The 18,866-nt window shown below is 43.0% G+C and overlaps 1 pseudogene; it reads right to left on the reverse strand.

Moving 5' to 3' along the window:
- Positions 1-15,993: 15,993 nt before the first annotated feature.
- LOC123428716 lies at positions 15,994-16,335 on the reverse strand (annotated as a pseudogene).
- Between the last annotated feature and the right edge of the window lie 2,531 nt (positions 16,336-18,866).

Consider the following 18,866-nt stretch of genomic DNA (forward strand, 5'->3'; position numbering starts at 1 on the left):
CCGGCTCGACGATGTCGGTGGAGATGTCCGGCTTAGGCACGGATGATCCAATCATGCCGATGAAGACGTTGATCTTTCCGAAGGGGACCCTGTAACCAGATTCGATCGAATCCGCCTCGGGCCCCCATAGCAGGTTGTTGATGTAGTACTTCCCACGGTGGCTCCGAGTCATGAGCCCCGTCGCATAGCTCCCAAACCCTGGTAGGGCTCCCTTTGAGAACTCAACTCCACCGTGCGCAGGCCCCACGGTGGGCGCCAATTGTCGTGGTTTTGTCACGGCAGATGTCTTCGTGAAAGGACTTAGTATTGGAGCCATCGCACTTTGGTGGCGACTCAAAGGGGTTGAACAGGAGAGAGACGGCGATTTACCCAGGTTCGGCCCCTCGTGAGGAGGTAAAAGCCTACGTCCTGCTTTGAGTTGTATTTATGGAGTTCCGATTATAAGGAGGGTGTAACTCGCCAGACCTAGCACTCGATGATTTTTAACCTACCCTCTTCTTCCCTGGGACTCGCCTTTATATACAGGTCAAGTACCTAGGGTTTACAAGGGTACTTTCCTTTCTACAAACCGTGACTCTTACGATCTCTAAGTCGCCATCTTTCCAAAGCTTGGAAACCTTCCAGAAGTTGTAAACCGCCATACAACCTTCGGTCTTGCCAGGCCAAGGCCCGAACCATGCTTAGATGAATCGCCAGATTTGGTGACCCGGCCCAACTAGGGCGGGTTATCAATAGATAATATCCCTAACAAAAGGCCCGAGGCCGGAGGGGGCTGGCTGGCTCGGACGCAAGGGAGGCCGAGGCGGCGCCATGGTCGTGGAAGGGGAAGGAGAAGAACCTCAGAGCTCCACCTGCGGGGTCACGGGGGCTTATGTGATCTAGGAGGAGCCAGGGAAGGATGAAAGTTACACTGGGGGCTCGGGGAGGCCCTAAATGGAGAGGCGGCCGAAGGAAAGGCTTGGGTGCTCTCGGAGCTCCGAGGGCACAGAGAAGACACACGTCCCTGGGGCGTCTTGGAGGCTAGCTAGCGTCGGGAGGAGGTTGGACCAGTCAAATGGGATACCCCGGTGCTCTGAGATGTGTTGCAACGGTCGAAAGAGGTCTGGAAGAAGGAGACAAGGCGCAGAGCGCCCATACTGTAGGCCAGAGTGGTGTTCACCACGGCCACCTGTGCCTACATGGCCCAAATGACCAGTCAAACATTCTGGCATGAAGGGCACCCATGCAGGAGGGAGACTCTGGAGTTTGGAAGCATCTGAGGCTGGTTAGAGACGAGTTTGACTACTGTTAAGTATGCAACATCAAACTTAAGGTGGGCAAATAGGGCACTAACTTGAGAGATACTGGAAGAAAGGCATGTCTAGCAGTCTTAGGCATGGAAGGACTCCATTACTGCAAAGTTTCAGCTCAAACAAGGGAGGGTAGCTACTACTTGCTGTTCAAAGGCATGTTTCAGCCACAAATCAACTTGAGGAGGTGCTGCTCATTTTTTTCCACATGAGCATGCCTCATCTTGGTTCTAAATGAAGCTCTGGCATAGAATGGATGTTCTGGAAAGAATTGGGGGCTTTGGGTTAAACAGAAGCATGGGTTGAGAGATAAAATAGTGATTTCAAGGGTGGAAATGAGAGAAAGTTACATAGGGACCTTCTCCAATAATTGACCAGTGGCAATGGGAAAGTTACTGGAGGTAAAATATGACTATGTGAGGCTGTGGTAGGAAGTTGAGGTCAAGGGTAAAAGTGGAAGGGGCAAAAGAAGCCAAATTAGTGAGTGCACACAAGGTGTTTGATCTGTGGTTGGGCTACCAGATGAATTCCAATGGCTATGAAACTTAGCAGGATCAAATAATAGATGAAAATAGGCTTGCACACCAAATTTGGGATTTGCTGGAGAAGTTTTCCAATGTAGACTTGAAAAACCCTAGAAATGGGCAGAAATGGTTTTCTGGTTACAACCCTATTCAAATCAATTCCCACAAATCCAATATTTGGTGTAGGGCATTATTTGAGCATTAAGGCATGCACAAAAAGTCTGAGGCCAATTGGAGAAACTTTATAATGTAAAGTTTACCAAAGTCAGAAATCAACAGAGAGGGTTTTGGGGATCTTAGGACAAGTTGTTCTATTCTCCTTGGTGTACCACTTGGTGTGGATGCCTTATTGGAGTATTGGAACATGTCCACCAAATTTGAGCACAATTGGAGACACTTCACAATGTAAAGTTGCTCAAATTTGATTCTGGACAGATAGGGTTTTAGAGTGATTAGGGGAGCCAAATGAACTTGGATTGAAATGAAACTTGGCAAGATCATCAAGAATATCATAGATGACATGCTAGAATTTTACTAGAATTTATTGAGAATATTTCTAATAGAAATATTCCAAAAGTTTGAAATAGGCAGGAAGGGTTTTGGAGAGTTTTGCCAAATATTTTGAACATGGCCATGTGTTGAAACTCATAAATATGGAATAAATATATCCACTGAGTTTCCCTAAATATTCTTAAATATTTTGAAAGCAATAAAAATAATTTTCCTTCATAGGAGACCATTTCTAGCCTCACAGAAAGGCTTTTAAATAAAATAATAAAATAGCATTTAAAATAATAATATGGTGGTTTTTGGAAGAAATTTTGATAATAGGTTTTAAATAAACTAATTTGTGCAAAAGAATTTCCCTAATTTGAGGACTTGTAGTACAAACCTCATCTCAGGGGTTTGAAAGTTTAATTCAAAGAAATGCATTTTGGTGAAAATAATATTTGGTGAAAATAGATATTTATTCTAAACACATGGCATGATCGTTAGGCAGGAGATCATGGAATGAGGAGGTGAGTTGGAAGATAGAGAGAATTAGTGGGGAGCAATCACATGCACCCAAGCAAACATTAGTCACTCCGACCATCACAAGCATTCACAAAAAAAAAAAATTGGTCCTAATTTTTTAGATAAGTTAATTAATCAGGAAGGCCAAAAATTGGGTGTGACATTGATCTATGATTCTTGCAATGGGAGAAGTGCTTGGTTTTGGGTTCATACCGTGCGGTGACCTCACCCAGTGAGAGAAGGGGTAGCAAGGCAATCATCGTGTTGTTGCCATCAAGGGTAAAAAGATGGGGTTTACATCATTGGTTTGAGTTTATCCCTCTACATCATGTCATCTTGCTTAAGGCATTACTCTGTTCGTCGTGAACTCAATACACTAGATGCATGCTGGATAGCGGTCGATGTGTGGAGTAATAGTAGTAGATGCAGACAATATCGGTCTACTTGTCTAGGACGTGATGCCTATATGTATGATCGTTGCCTTAGATATCGTCATGACTTTGCGCGGTTCTGTCAATTTCTCGACAGTAATTTGTCACACACCGTAATATTTGCTATTTTGAGAGAAGCCTCTAATGAATACTATGGCCCCCGGGTCTACTTCACACCATATTTTTAGCCTTACACTTTTACTTCGTTGCACTTTTCGCCTTCAGATCTCACTTTGCAATCAATCTTGAAGGGATTGACAACCCCTTTATAGTGTTGGGTGCAAGCTTGTTTGTGTTTGCGCAGGTACTCTGGACACTTGGCTTGATTCTCCTACTGGATTGATACCTTGGTTCTCAAAACTGAGGGAAATACTTACTGCTACTGTGTTGTGTCACCCTTTCCTCTTTAAGGGAAAAATCAACACAAGCTCAAGAGGTAGCACCCCCCTCCGGTCTTTAAATACCGATAGGGAATCTTTTTTACTTTTTACCCTAGCTCGTCTCCTTCCTTCTCGAGCTTTTCAGCCCTCGACGTGCTGCCACTGTATCTCTTCTCGCGAACCTCTCTGAAGCACGGATTCTGCCTCCGTTCATCTCCTACGCTAAGTACTACAAGGAATATGCTAATACACGACGCTATTTTTTCGTCGCTACATCGTCACGGTTTTTAATTTAAGACGATCTCACGACGAAAAACCAAGCGTCGAAAATGGAGCGTCACAAATGAACAGCAGAGACGTTTTGATCAATATCGTCGTAACTTTTACGACGACCCCTAGATCGTCCTAACCTTTACGACGATCCTTAATCGTTGTTGGCAATCAAACCCAGTCCTACGTGGCAAAATTACGATGAAATCAAAACGTCATGGTTGAAATCAGCCCAACCCATTTCAATTGATCACATGGGCTGGTTTTATTTTTTGGAGCTTTTTCTTATTGGGCTTCTTTTTGGGCCTTAGTTATTTACAGCCACTTTAGTAAAAAAATCGATTTTTATCATTATAATTTGGGCCCTGGCCTTTTAGTGCCCAAATACATTTGGTCCAATTTCAGTTTTTGTTACACAACTTGGTTTTATTTCTATTTGTTGGGTCTTTTCAACCCAATTATTTGTCCAATATTAAATACAACACTATTTCATATTCGAATCAAGAAAACTCCGAGTCGAATTAAAATCATCCATCTTATAACATCACATAATACATCTCCTAGGTTTACATAACACAATAAGTCATCTCATGAATACATTTTCTTACACAGGAATATAGCAAGAACGAACAGAATTGCACAATAGAACAATTCCACATCTGCTAACAATGGAGTTCATTCCACTCTCCTATGAGACATAGGTTCAAAAAATTATGTTGTTTTGATTTGAATGTCCCAAGTAGGCATCATCGACATCTTGTCACCACTTCCCTAGCAACAGAAAAAGAGACAAAACAAAAAACATTAGACCGTAATATTACACCGGAGCACAGATCAGTAACTTCAAATCACAAAATATATTCATTATACTAGATATCTAGACAAAACAAAAAACATTAGACCATATCATTATAAACTTACAATCTAACTGAAAGCTGGATGAACTTATGTTAGATAAAACTCAAGTCACTCTGATTCCAACTAAAACTAACATTACACGATGAGTACCATATCTTTACTGTGAGCTTATAATCAGCTCGGTGCTACATATTAGTGTGGGCTACATAGTTTTCCTTTGAATTGGGGAATTCTAACACCACAAACTTGTAGAATGTAATAAATTAAACAAATGCATGTAAAAGTAACACAACATAGTTTGGAGCCAAGGATATCAAATGCGAGAACAACAATAGCACCATCCAAAAGGAACCACAACAGTTCGAATGTAACCATGTCAGTTGAACACGTTGACAATCCCTCAACTGAGTTGAACAAAACTTGCAACACATCCTCACAAAATAATAAACTGGGGAAGAGTGATGTGTAGTGTGTACAATAAAATGGCAAATATAGGTAAACAGATGAAAAATCACTCAACGCTACAAGAACTTCGTGCAGCATCAATGTAAATAATTTAACAGGATTTCTCCCGCTAGTAAAGTCATGGCTATCATAAATGTTTGCCAATTTAAAAATTGAAAAGGTATGACCTACCAACTAGATTAATACTGGCAATGGACGATAGCAATCACATAATCACACACTTAACTAGCATGCCAGCAATGTGTAAATCATCAAGTTTACATCATCATCGTGAACCCACCTGGTTTTCAGCACTCGCCAAACTGTCATCACAAGTCTTGCAGGCATAATGGCGAGCAAAGACAGAAAGGAATCCAAGCAGACAAAGACTCCTGCGACAATTAGCAGCAGCATTGATCACAATCAAACATCTCCCCATGATTACCAAACATGCCACATTTAGAACTACTGAACTGAAACATTTAACTAGCTTTTTAATTTAAACAAATCCAAATTTTTTTGAAGGAAAAGCTTGAAGGAATTGTCGAATACATTATTTTTGTTAACTTATTAAGTACTGCAAAAGCATAACTTGCATGTATCCATATCTTAACAAGGATCTGAATTTAATTATATATTCATTTTGGTTAAAATATGTGGTGATGACATGGTTCCAAAAATATTACAACTGATGCATATTGGATTCATATCCAGCAATGCTGACAGACTATTCCAAATAATTTAGAATGCCCTAAAATTAGAAATAATTAGGATGGCCCTAACTATCCAAATAATTAGGATGGCCCTAAAATTCCAAAAAAAAATATAGGGTACAAAGAAGGTAAAACTGCACCTGAGCTTCATGCAGCAAAGACAGATAACTGAAATCATGCAGCAAAGACAGAGAATTCATTCATGAAGGCTCGACTTCTGCTGTATCACATAGTTGAAAAGAGGTGTAAATGCATACATTAGACTACTTCGGTGTGCAATAGGAGATTTGAATAAAGAAGTTGTTCTCATCTACGACCACTACAGAGAAACAACGAATAGGAGCTTGACACTTAAAAAGGAACGCAAATCCAGAGACTGGTAATGATATTTTTTAAAGGTTTCCGTGCGTGATAGTAAAGGTAATGTATAACAAGCCATGGTAATGAAAGGTTGAGAGAGCGTCGAGGCAGCAGCAGGCAGGACACGGGAGAGCGGCTGCAAGGGGTGAGGAGGGGACGAAGAAAGTGAGTGATCCCAGTGTGCCCGACCACACCAACGCAAACCGACGTTCGGTCGGTGACTCCCACTCCTCTTTCCACTCTCTTCTTCCCTCCTTACATTCCTTCTCTCTCCCTCTCATCTTCTTTGTCCCCTGCATAGATCGGATATTAGGCTGAATTTATTGTGTCGACGAGAGTGCGTTCATGTCTCTTGAAGCACTAATGATAGATTTGTCATCGTTGTTCATTACCATGGTGTGTTATACATTCAACATATCTTGTTCAGTGACCATATATGATTGCTCGTCTACAACCTGAACCAATGTTCTAACTTTGGAATAACTGGAAACATAATTACGCGGCTACAACCTGAACCAATGTTCTGACTTCTGAATAACTGAAAATACCTTTGTCCCACCCACCCCTAACTTGAAGCATGCCTAAGGTTATAATCAATCAACCATGGCAAGGCCAGGCATATATAAATATGATGCATATGCATTGAACAAACGGAATAAGCTAATCTATGCACGCATGTTACGATTTTGAATTCACGGGTTAGAACGCCCCCATAAAAATCCACAGATCTCCTAATTTAATATATGATGCCAAGTTCGTAGCCTATTCCCAACCCTATCGTGTCTCGTCCACAGCAGAACGCGATAGCCAGCGGCTACAAGCACATTGAACGTAATCACAGACAGAAAGGAATTGCTGTGGGCTTGCAGGGAGATGTGAGCGAGTAGGTCGGGCCAGGGGGGGCACCGACAACAAGAGGGGTACCTTCGGGGAGCTGGGGCAGCAGGAGCGCGTCACAGTCGCAAGCGCACGCGTGGCAGGCCGCCGGCGAGCGGCCGAGCGCCTCGGCGATGTGCTAGTAGAGCGTTGGGCCGATGATGTAGGCCACGACGCCGAGCCCGAGCAGCGCCACCAGCGCCGTCACTGCCGTGGGGCTCGGGCGCCACGACAACGACGAAGACCCGTCCGCCATCGCCTCCGCGCCGAGGGTGGATGGTGGGATGGCCGCGCTATGCTGCACTGCGGGGCGAGGTGGGGTGGTGGGGTGGGGACTGAAGAGCCGTGCTTGGTCGGTGGCTCGGCGTCCGGTCTGGTGGTAATGATATTTTTATGCCCATGGCCTGCGTCGTCGTGGGCGGAGGAGGACATGCGGCGTCCGGTCGGTGCCGGGGCAGGGGCCCTAGCACGCGCCGCTAGGGAGCGGAGGCCGGATCTCGCCGCCACGGAAGCCATGGGCGGGCTGGAGAGCACCCAGAAGCCATAGTGGGAGGAGTCTGCAAGGGATCTGGATCAAGTGGGGGAGAAGGAGGGTGCAGACCGACTGCGAGGGGAAAGGGAGTCGCGGTGGGAGGCGACTGCAAGGGATCTAGATTGAGGAGCGGGCTAGGGTTCACGTGCGTTGAGAGAGAGGGGGTTGCTGCCAGAGAGAGAGAGAGAGAGAGGATCAAAGGAGTGCTAGGATGGACGGACGGCCGAATGGATGGATGGATGGACTAATGTTTGCCATGTCATCGATCCATCCCACAACTAATTTCACCAATCAGAGTTAAGCTTATATAATTTTGTTTTTTTGTTTCTTTTATACCGCCTCTATAAACTATTTTAAAAGTGTTTGCATCACTAGAATAGTGATCTAAACGCTCTTATATTATTTTACAGAGGGAGTAGTTTTTATCCTCTTATTCACGGTAAACATTTAAGATATTAACCTCATTTTTCATTTTTGAGTGCCTAAAATGAGTTTTTCTGTGAAGGACCTACCATATATTTGATGCGAAATTGGACCAAATCATTTTTCTAAAATACTAGGCCATATTTAATGTACAATTGACCAAATGGTTGGGTGTCAAAAGTTTTTATCCACCTCTCGTGAAAAAGACAAGTTTTCCTCAATTTAGTTGGAAATAGGTCAAATTTGAACTGCAGCTGCATTATAGTTTGCTATTTATTTTTTCCAAAAATATTTTTTAGGTACAAAAGTCTCTATTTCTTCATAGATACTCCAAAATATTTGCAAAACTCAATCTAGGACGAGGTTGCTTCAGAAACTAGGATGAGGTGGGATAGAATGGACCCACGAGTGACATGTCAACATATTTAGAACACGTTACGACATTTTTATAATCGTTGTAAAAGTTATGACGATCTCAACTTATGCGGTTATGACGTTTTTGACTCACATCGTCATAATTTGTATGTAGATTTGATCCCCTCAAACGGATTACGACAATCTCGGATCAAATCGTCATAGATTTATGACGAATTCATCAACGAAATCTGAAAGAACGTCATGTATGAGCATATTTCTTGTAGTGAAGCCATGGTCTTCTTCCTCCACCGGTTGACGCTGTTAGGTATGGCTTCATTCCTTTGTAATAGATCTGCTCAGGTCGCGTACTCTAGTTCACCGGAGTTCTTCTAGGGTTCCTCGCACCACCTTTAGCGGTGCGAGTTGGTGCACTCATTTGAACGCAGCAAAACCCCCTTAATAGGTAGCGGAACGGATGCGGGATGAATCTCGCATAAGCTTTACTGATATCTTCGTTTGAAAATCCATCGCCATTTAGTTGCTGCCGCCTCTGTTCTTCGTCGTTTAGTTAGGCCATTAATTTTTCTTTTCTACACTGTTGGTAGATCCCTCCTGCTCTGTAGTTTTGATAAAAAGTTGTTCTTCCAACACTTAGCAGAATTCAATATTTGCGGTGCTTCATGACCTAGTGGCGGCTTATTATGAAGCCGGCTTAGTCTTTTTCATGACTTGCCATCATCATGCGCCCTCTCATTCTTAGGCGACTTAAAACATTACGATGTCCCTTCTTGTTAGTCATTAGAATAACCCGCCATTTGCATCCATGCAGCTGGCCTCTTTCCGGCTTTGGATATTATGTCAAATCCATCAAAATGTGAGCGGTTACATTCCGATATTGACGAAGCCAGCTTGCAACATTTTTTGTCAATGGGAACCTTGCTCCCCAAAGAGGTGATTGAATGGAGAGCTCCTGCCATAGAAGTACGACCTCAACCCGCCGAAGGGGAAGTAGTAGTCTTTGCAGACCATTTAGAGCGAGGCTTCTCTCCTCCTGGCTCAAAATTCTTCCGAGACACCCTTAGCTTTTTCAATCTCCACCCCCAAGATCTAGGTCCTAATTCAATCAGTAACCTATGCCAGTTCCAGGTTTTTTGTGAAGCATACTTAGAAATAGAACTCACCGTTTCCCTGTTTAGGGAATTTTTCTATTTAAACCACCAAACGGAATGGGCTAATGGACATAGCTTAGAGATTGGCGGAGTCACTATCCAGAGGCAGCGTGAAACCGGCTTCCCTGCTGCCGCCTTACCCAGCCATCCCAAAGGTTGGGGGAAAACCTGGTTCTACTGCAAAAACACTGCTCTAGATCACGAAAATCCCCTACCAGGTTAGAGAGAAGATCGTCTTCCAATGGACTTTCAACTCCCCGAGGATCTGACTCAAGAAGAACAAACCGCCCATAAATCTATTTGGTTCCTGTTGAGAGCTGTGAACGCCAATGGTTTGACTGGAATCGATTTGATTCGATGCTGGATTGAATGGCGTATCATGCCTCTGAGCCGCCATGAGGGTGTGATGTGCAATTATGATGGTAATCTGAACAATGCTCAGCGTTTCTTGAATGTCGTGCTTGACTCTAAAGAAATCAACCGTCTCATGAAGAAACTATGTGGTGAACCCAAAGAGGCTTGTTCCAAAATTGGTCTGAAACCATTCTGCGTTGTCAATCCTGCTCTTGAGGTAAATAAATTTACTTCTCATCTATTTTATTTGATACATTCTTTTGCTCTTTGGTAGAACTAACTTCCATTTTTACAGAAAAATGCACCCTTATGGAACCGTAGGGTTGTTAAGCCGCCCGTAAAAAGGGTGAATACCCTCACCAATAAAAACAAAAGCAAATCGGGTGCGGGCGAGTCATCCGTCGTAGGCGAGTCACCACACGTTGATGATGTGTCTGATGTAAATACCTGGAACGTCCCCTTGTTGCATCATATATTTGTTCTAACCATTTACTTGACTTCCAGGAAGATGACGTGGAAAGTGGTGCTGAAGAGGCTGAGGTAATTTCCATATCTTCTGACTCAAGTATTTCCTTGGAAAGACCTCAAAGGCGGGTTTATAGGAAAGTACCTATGAATCACCCAGATGTTCACTTGGATCCTAACTTCCTTTTGAAGAAGGCTTTATATGCTCCAAAACGCCACACCCATAGCTCTTCAGGTGATCTTATGGGGGGTTTGCCTGAAAAGTCATCCGGTCGCAAACGTTGTACTGAGGTGCCTTCTCATTTATTGTCACGCTTTATTGACAACAGTGCTTGTATTCATCAAACTTTGTGGTTATAATAGGTTTCTCCTCCTTCTTCTGGCAACTCAGCATCCTCCAAAGTACCACCCTTGTTCGTGTCGCAGGGTATATATAATATTAACTATTGTATGAACGCTTCTCATGATATTTGATTAAGTATTTCTTAACCTTTCATCTTTGTAGAGCTCAAGACAAGAAACGGAAAATGGGTCGGTCAACTCTAAATGCTGACAGGCATGGAATGGATGAAGGGGATGCCCATGTCCTTGATATTCCGGATTAAAATATTGAGGCTTATGCTGATCCTCGAGAAGGTTCCACCACGGATAATATCCCTGATGCCCAAGTTACTCCACCAAGAACTGATGATGTGGCCATGAAGTCGAGTCATAAAGAGAAACTCAATCTGCCAAGTACCGTGAAATCATTCAAAGAAGCCACACCCAAAGATGATGATGTCATTATTATTGGTACAGGTCTTACTGTTGGGGAACGTCCCATGGGAAACAAAAAATTTCCTACGCGCACGAAGACCTATCATGGTGATGTCCATCTACGAGAGGAGATTTAGATCTACGTACCCTTGTAGATCGCACTGCAGGAAGCGTTAAGAAATGTGGTTGATGTAGTGGAACGTCCTCACGTCCCTCGGTCCGCCCTGCAAACTGTCCCACGAACTGTCCCGCGATCTGTCCCACGATCCGCTCCAACTAGTGCCGAACGGACGGCACCTCCGCGTTCAGCACACGTACAGCTGGACGATGATCTCGGCCTTCTTGATCCAGCAAGCAAGACGGAGAAGTAGATGAGTTCTCCGGCAGCGTGACGATGCTCCGGTGGTGGTGAAGGATCTACTCCTACAGGGCTCCGCCCGTGCTCCGCAACACCCCTAAGACGTATGGGCTTCCCCTGGGTGGGCTGCCCCCGGGTGAACATCCGGAACCCATTCATCACTCCCGGTACATTCCCGATAATGCCCGAAAACTTTCCAATAATCAAATGAGGTCATCCTATATATCAATCTTCGTCTCCGGACCATTCCTAAAACCCTCGTGACGTCCGTGATCACATCCGGAACTCCGAATAACATTCGGTAACCACACATATAACTCAACTATACTAAAACATCGCCGAACCTTAAGTGTGCAGACCCTGCGGGTTCGAGAACTATGAAGACATGCCCCGAGGTACTCCTCGGTCAATATCCAATAGCGGGACCTGGATGCCCATATTGGATCCTACATATTCTCTGAATAACTTATCGGTTGAACCTCAGTGTCAAGGATTTAGGCAATCCCGTATGTCATTCCCTTTGTCCTTGGGTATGTTACTTGCCCGAGATTCGATCGTCGGTATCCGCATACCCATTTCAATCTCGTTACCGGCAAGTCTCTTTTCTCGTTCCGTAATACAAGATCCCGTGACTTACACTTAGTCACATTGCTTGGAAGGCTTGTGTGTGATGTTGTATTACCGAGTGGGCCCCGAGATACCTCTCCGTCACACGGAGTGACAAATCCCAGTCTTGATCCATACTAACCCAACGGACACCTTCGGAGATACCTGTAGAGCACCTTTATAGTCACACAGTTACGTTGTGACGTTTGATACACACAAGGCATCCCTCCGGTGCCAGTGGATTATATGATCTGATGGTCATAGGAACAAATACTTGACACGCAGAAAACAATAGCAACAAAATGACACGATCAATATGCTACGTTCATAGTTTGTGTCTAGTCCATCACATGATTCTCCTAATGATGTGATCCAGTTATCAAGCAACAACACTTTGCACATAGTCAGAAAACCTTGACTATCCTTGATCAACTGGCTAGCCAATTAGAGGCTATCTAGGGACATTGTTGTGTCTATTTATCCACACATGTATCTATGTTTTCATTCAATACAATTATAGTATGGATAGTAGACGATTATCTTTAAACAGGAAATATAATAATAACTATTTATCATTGCCTCTAGGGCATATTTCCAACAGTCTCCCACTTAAACTAGAGTCAATAATCTAGTCCTCACATCGCCATGTGATTTACATTGTAATAAATCGAACACCCATACAGTTCTGGTGTTGATCATGTTTTGCCCGTGGAAGAGGCTTAGTCAGCGGGTGTGCTACATTCAGATCTGTGTGCACTTTGCAAATATTCACGTCCTCTCCTTCGACGTAGTCGCGGATGAGGTTGAAGCGTTGTTTGATGTGTCTGGTCTTCTTGTGAAACCTTGGTTCCTTTGCTAAGGCAATGGCACCAGTATTGTCACATAACAGAGTCAATGGATCCAGTGCACTTGGCACAACTCCAAGATCTGTCATGAACTGCTTCATCCAGAAACCCTCCTTAGCAGCCTCTGAGGCAGCAATGTACTCCGCTTCACATGTAGAATCTGCTACGACACTCTGCTTGGAACTGCACCAGCTTAGCGCACCCCCATTAAGAATAAATACGTATCCGGTTTGAGACTTAGAGTCATACGGATCAGTGTCAAAACTTGCATCGACGTAACCTTTTACGACGAGCTCCTTGTCACCTCCATACACGAGAAACATTTCCTTAGTCCTTTTCAGAACTTCAAAATATTCTTGACCGTCGTCGAGTGATCCACTCCTGGATTACTCTGAAACCTGCCTGCCATACTTATGGCCAGGCTGATGTCTGGTCTAGTGCACAACATTGCATACATGATAGAACATACGGCTGAAGCATAGGGGACGGAACTCATTGTCTTTCTATCTTCCGCAGTTGCTGGGCACTGAGTCTTACTCAATTTTATACCTTGTAATACTGGCAAGAACCCTTTCTTGGACTGATCCATTTTGAACTTCTTCAAAACTTTATCAAGGTATGTGCTTTGTGAAATTCCTATCAGGCGTTCCAATCTATACCTATAGATGTTAATGCCTAGAATGTAAGCAGCTTCTCCTACGTCCTTCATAGAGAAACTTTTATTCAAATAACCTTTTATGCTCTACAAAAGCTCCACGTTGTTTCCAATCAGCAATATGTCGTCCACATATAATATTAGAAACGCCACAGAGCTCCCACTCACTTTCTTGTAAATACAAGATTCTCCAACCAATTGTATAAACCCAAATGCTTTGATCACCTCATCAAAGCGTTTATTCCAACTCCGAGATGCTTGAACCAGTCCATAAATGGATCGCTGGAGCTTGCATACTTTGTTAGCATTCTTAGGATCGACAAAACCTTCGGGTTGCATCATATAAAACTCTTCCTTAAGAACACCGTTTAGGAACGCCGTTTTGACATCCACCTGCCAGATTTCATAATCGTAAAAGGCAGCTATTGCTAACATGATTCGGACAGACTTAAGCATCGCTACCGGTGATAAAGTCTCATCGTAGTCAATTCCTTGAACTTGTGAAAAACCCTTTGCCATAAGTCGAGCTTTATAAACGGTCACATTACCGTCTGCGTCTGTCTTCTTCTTATAGATCCATTTGTTCTGAATAGCCTTGCGGCCTTCAGGTAGTACTTCTAAAGTCCATACTTTTTTCTCGTACATGGACCCTATCTCGGACTTCATGGCCTCAAGCCATTTGTTGGAATCTGGGCCCACCATTGCTTCTTCATACTTCGGAGGTTCATTGTTGTCCAACTACATAATCCTCCAGACAGGATTACCGTACCACTCGGGAGCAGTACGTGATCTTGTCGATCTGCGAGGTCCGACAGTAACTTGATCTGAAGTTTTATGATCATCATCATCAACTTGTTCCTCAACCGGGGCCGCAGCAACACGGGTTTCCCCTTGCCCTGCGCCACCATCAAGAGGAATTAGAGGTTCGACAACCTCATCAAGTTCTATCTTCCTCCCGCTCAATTCTTTCGAGAGAAACTTCATCTCAAGAAAATCTCCATTTTTAACAACAAACACTTTGCCCTCGGATTTGAAATAGAAGGTATACCCTACTGTCCCCTTTGGTTAACCTATGAAGACGCATTTTTCTGCTTTGGGTTCCAGCTTTTCAGGCTGAAGCTTTTTGACATAAGCATCACATCCCCAAACTTTAAGAAACAACAACTTTGGTCTTTTGCCATACCACAGTTCGTATGGTGTCGTCTCAACGGATTTTGGTATTTAAGGTAAATGCAGCTGTTTCTAATGCATAACCCCAAAACGATAACGGCAAATCAGTAAGAGACATCATAGATTGCACCATCTCCAATAAAGTATGATTACGACGTTCGGACACACCATTATGATGTGGTGTTCCAGGCGGTGTCGTGTGTGAAACAATTCCACATTGTCTTAAGTGAGTACCAAACTCGAAACTCAGATACTCGCCCTCACGATCAGACCGTAGGAACTTGATTTCTTGTTACGATGATTTTCGACTTCACTCTGAAATTGTTTGAACTTTTCAAACGTCTCAGACTTGTGATTCATCAAGTAGACATAACCATATCTACTATATCGTCAGTAAATAACAGTTTCTATCAAGCTTCGTTGTTGCAACTATTTATCCATAAACAACAGTAATATCCCGATGGCTTTGACAAGTTTCTATAATATAACACTTCATATGATCCAGGTTCTTAACTCCTTGAAATAGTATCTTAGGAGTTGGAATCGAATCTTAGTTACATACATACACAGACACATTATATTATTGACTGATTGATGATATGATCCAGCAAAATACTCCACCTACTACTCTGACCCAGTAAGCAAAACACACACACACTCTGCTAAGCAATGCTACTCTCCAAGCAAATACTACTTCATATGCAGAGTTGACATCATAAGGTTGAACTATATTTGACATTGGAAGCTTAAAAGGTTAATTCCTTCGCAAACTTCCGTTTACTCACCCAAATCGCCAGATTTTACCTTCGGGCATAAGCACAAACAGATCTGGCTACTGCCAGATCCTAAAACCGTAGCCTACTATTGACCCACTAAGTCACGAAAGCAATTCAAATTATGTAGGTATGCTACTTGTATGCCATACATTCATACAAACTTCGTTTGTGCTATACTGCATATTTTAGCAACAATACCCACATGTTTGTAGTTGTACCATGGATTGCAGAAGCTGACATATAACAATTTGCTAATCAAACTATCATCAATATTTCTCTAGTCCAACATTTAACCTACAATTTAATTGTTACTACACGCCTGAAGTGTCTGAGAGTAGTTAAATCTATCAAAAACTTGCATGTCCCAGTCAAATTTGAATAATAGACCACTCGAAGTAGAGATCAGGCAATGGGACTACAGGGGGAAGGGGGTAAGGTGGAGGGTGGAGGACCTTGTCGAACTGGAACCACTCGTAGTAGGGCGGGTCAAAGATGCCGTCGACGTCGGACTTCCCTCGGCGGGGAAGGGCGCGTCGGTGAAGACGAGGTCGAAGCACGCCGTGACCTCGGCGGGCCAATTCCCCACCACCTGCTTCAGCATGGTCTCGCCGCTGGTCCGGAACCCGTGGAGGCACAGGAACCGCGGCCGCCTGGCCACCACCCCGCCGGCGAGGCTGCCCATCGGCTGGCGTCTGGACCGTCGGCCCGCACGCACGAAGATCCATGCAGTGAAGAGAAATAGCATTCCGGCGCCGAGCTATGCCCATATTTTGCGTCGGGCGCAACTGACCACCGGCGCGCGGCCCCAGATTTTGCGTCAGGCGTAATTGCAATCACCGGGCACCCACCCTTCTCGAGGTTCTTGACAGACTTGGAGGAGAAGGTGATGCGGATCCGGTGCTGCACCTCCTGGGTGCCCTACCATTAGCCCATGAATTGAGGTTCTTTTCCTCCCATGTTCCAGCCTGCAAGTGCAACGTGAAAACACATCAGAAAACATTATATTTGCACTAAGCAGTGTAACCATCCCAAAATATAATTACATCGAGAAAAATAGACAGCTACTATAGATGGTATGCGACATCAAGAGAAGTAAATTTGTCCAAACACTCGTAACTCAGAAGTTATAAGGTTGTTCCAGAATTTCTTGGTACCAGCATACGTTATTCTATATCTCTAATTAACTCAACAAAATCATAGATTATTACTAGTGTTGCCATGTGCACCAGCTGCACAGAGTGAATGCACCTGACAATCCACTTACGGCAAACGGATCGAACACGGCGCTAGAAAGGCAAGGAAATTACAGATTTGTCAATATGAAGGCGATTTATGACTGTGAACCGAGCACTGACAAACACCACTAGGGCTAAAACTGGACAAAACAAAAATAGCTCAGGGAGGAGAGCCAGTAGCTAGCGTCAGCTTTAATCTGAGTTATGAGTAATGACCTGGGGAATCAAGATGGAATGTACTTGTTATAAAAAATCAAACAGCTTGCAGCTTGCAGTGTCAGCAGCATAGCAGGAAGTGTAAATCCAACCTAGACGCTAGAACTTGAGCAGAAAAGCAAGACGAAAACTTCCACAAAAAACTAAAAGCAAACTAAGGACTCCCAACCCTAGGTTTGTCATAAACAATAAGCATTTGAAGTCATAAAACCTTTAAATTTACATGCAATTTTTTAAATTATTTACACAAGTTAACCAGGCTTGCTCAAATATGGAAGATCTCCTGTAAAGTACAAGATCAAAGATAAAAAATCATTTGCCTATTTGCTTGATCTTTTAAACTACCATCTTTAAATTAATGAGGAAGGAGAGGTAAGACGATAAGTTCAGATGAAGGTAAAGTGGTAAACAGGGTGGTTTCGTCTATACATGTACGAGAGAGCGATTAGTAACTTTATTTTCTAAGTAAAGAGACATTGCAGTCGCCGTTGAGCTTCTAATCCATATAATCTGGACCATACGCAAAATCAGGAATTTAGATGTTCAATGACTAAAATGTTCACAGCCAACATATACAACATTTATAAATGGCTACCACATGGATCCAAAGGACAACCATGAATAAAGAAAACATGCTTCTAAACAGGGCCAGGTTATTTTGAAAACATGCTTCTAAACAGGGCCAGGTTATTTTGAGCCTCGAAATGTAAAACTACATAATACTACTCCCTCTACATTTCTTTACAAAGGAAGTAATAATCAAATAGGCAATCCAAGGAGCTATCAGCTAGTTCACTGTCCATCAATCAAAACATATCAAATCTTCTAACACCTAACAATGCAGATTTTTCACATGTGCAGCAATTATAGTCGTTATTTATTGAATACATGTTGACTGAATCATAGCCGCTGGAGCTAATCTATAGATCCAGGTTGAACCAAAGTCTGACTTTAGAAGCACTTTTAGGGATAGAGACTTCCAATTCAAGTTTCTCTTCAAGAGATTTTATCATAGCTTCGACGATATGATCGGTAAAGGCCTTGTTTTGGCTATAAGCGTGTGGAGAGTTTAGCATGGATTGCATCAAGGAAATGCATTCAATCAAGGAGCAACTATCATAATTGAATTCCTTGAAATCCAAAGTAGTAATTTCATTACTACTCAAAGTTTTAATATCTTCTACTCCACTTTCAATGCTTTTAGCATCAAGATAGATGGACTCCGAATCATTGGGGCTCTTTTCAACCAAAGTGGATTCGTATCCAGCCCCATCAACATTAGTTTTGACACGAGAAAACAAAGATTCAATGGGAGTCACAGCAAGCACTTTAAGATCTTCGGGATTCTTATCACGAGAACATGCCTTTTTAAGCCATTCATGTCTAGCACGAATTTGGGCGGTTCTTTCTTTGCTCTCACTCATGGAAACACACATAGCTTTAAAAGTTTCATCCATATTGATCTTGGGAGGAGCACATCTAACTTTCAAAGCATCAATATCACTAGACATTCTATCAATGCTCTTAGCCAAATCGTCAATTTTGAGTAGATTTTCCTCTATGGACGCATTGAATTTTTTTTGTGAGTTGATAAACTCTTTGATATTACTCTCTAGATCAGAGGGTAATCTATTGTAATTTCCAAGAGTATTGTTGTAGGAGTTGCCAAAGTTATTAGAGGAGTTACTAGGAAAAGGCCAGGAACATAGTTTCCTCTAAAAGCATTGTTGTTGCCAAAATTATTCCTACCAACAAAATTAACGTCCAAGCTAGTGTTACTACTCTCAATC

This window comes from Hordeum vulgare, chromosome 2H, assembly GCF_904849725.1.
Source record: "Hordeum vulgare subsp. vulgare chromosome 2H, MorexV3_pseudomolecules_assembly, whole genome shotgun sequence".
In the NCBI taxonomy this organism is placed as follows: Eukaryota; Viridiplantae; Streptophyta; class Magnoliopsida; order Poales; family Poaceae; genus Hordeum; species Hordeum vulgare.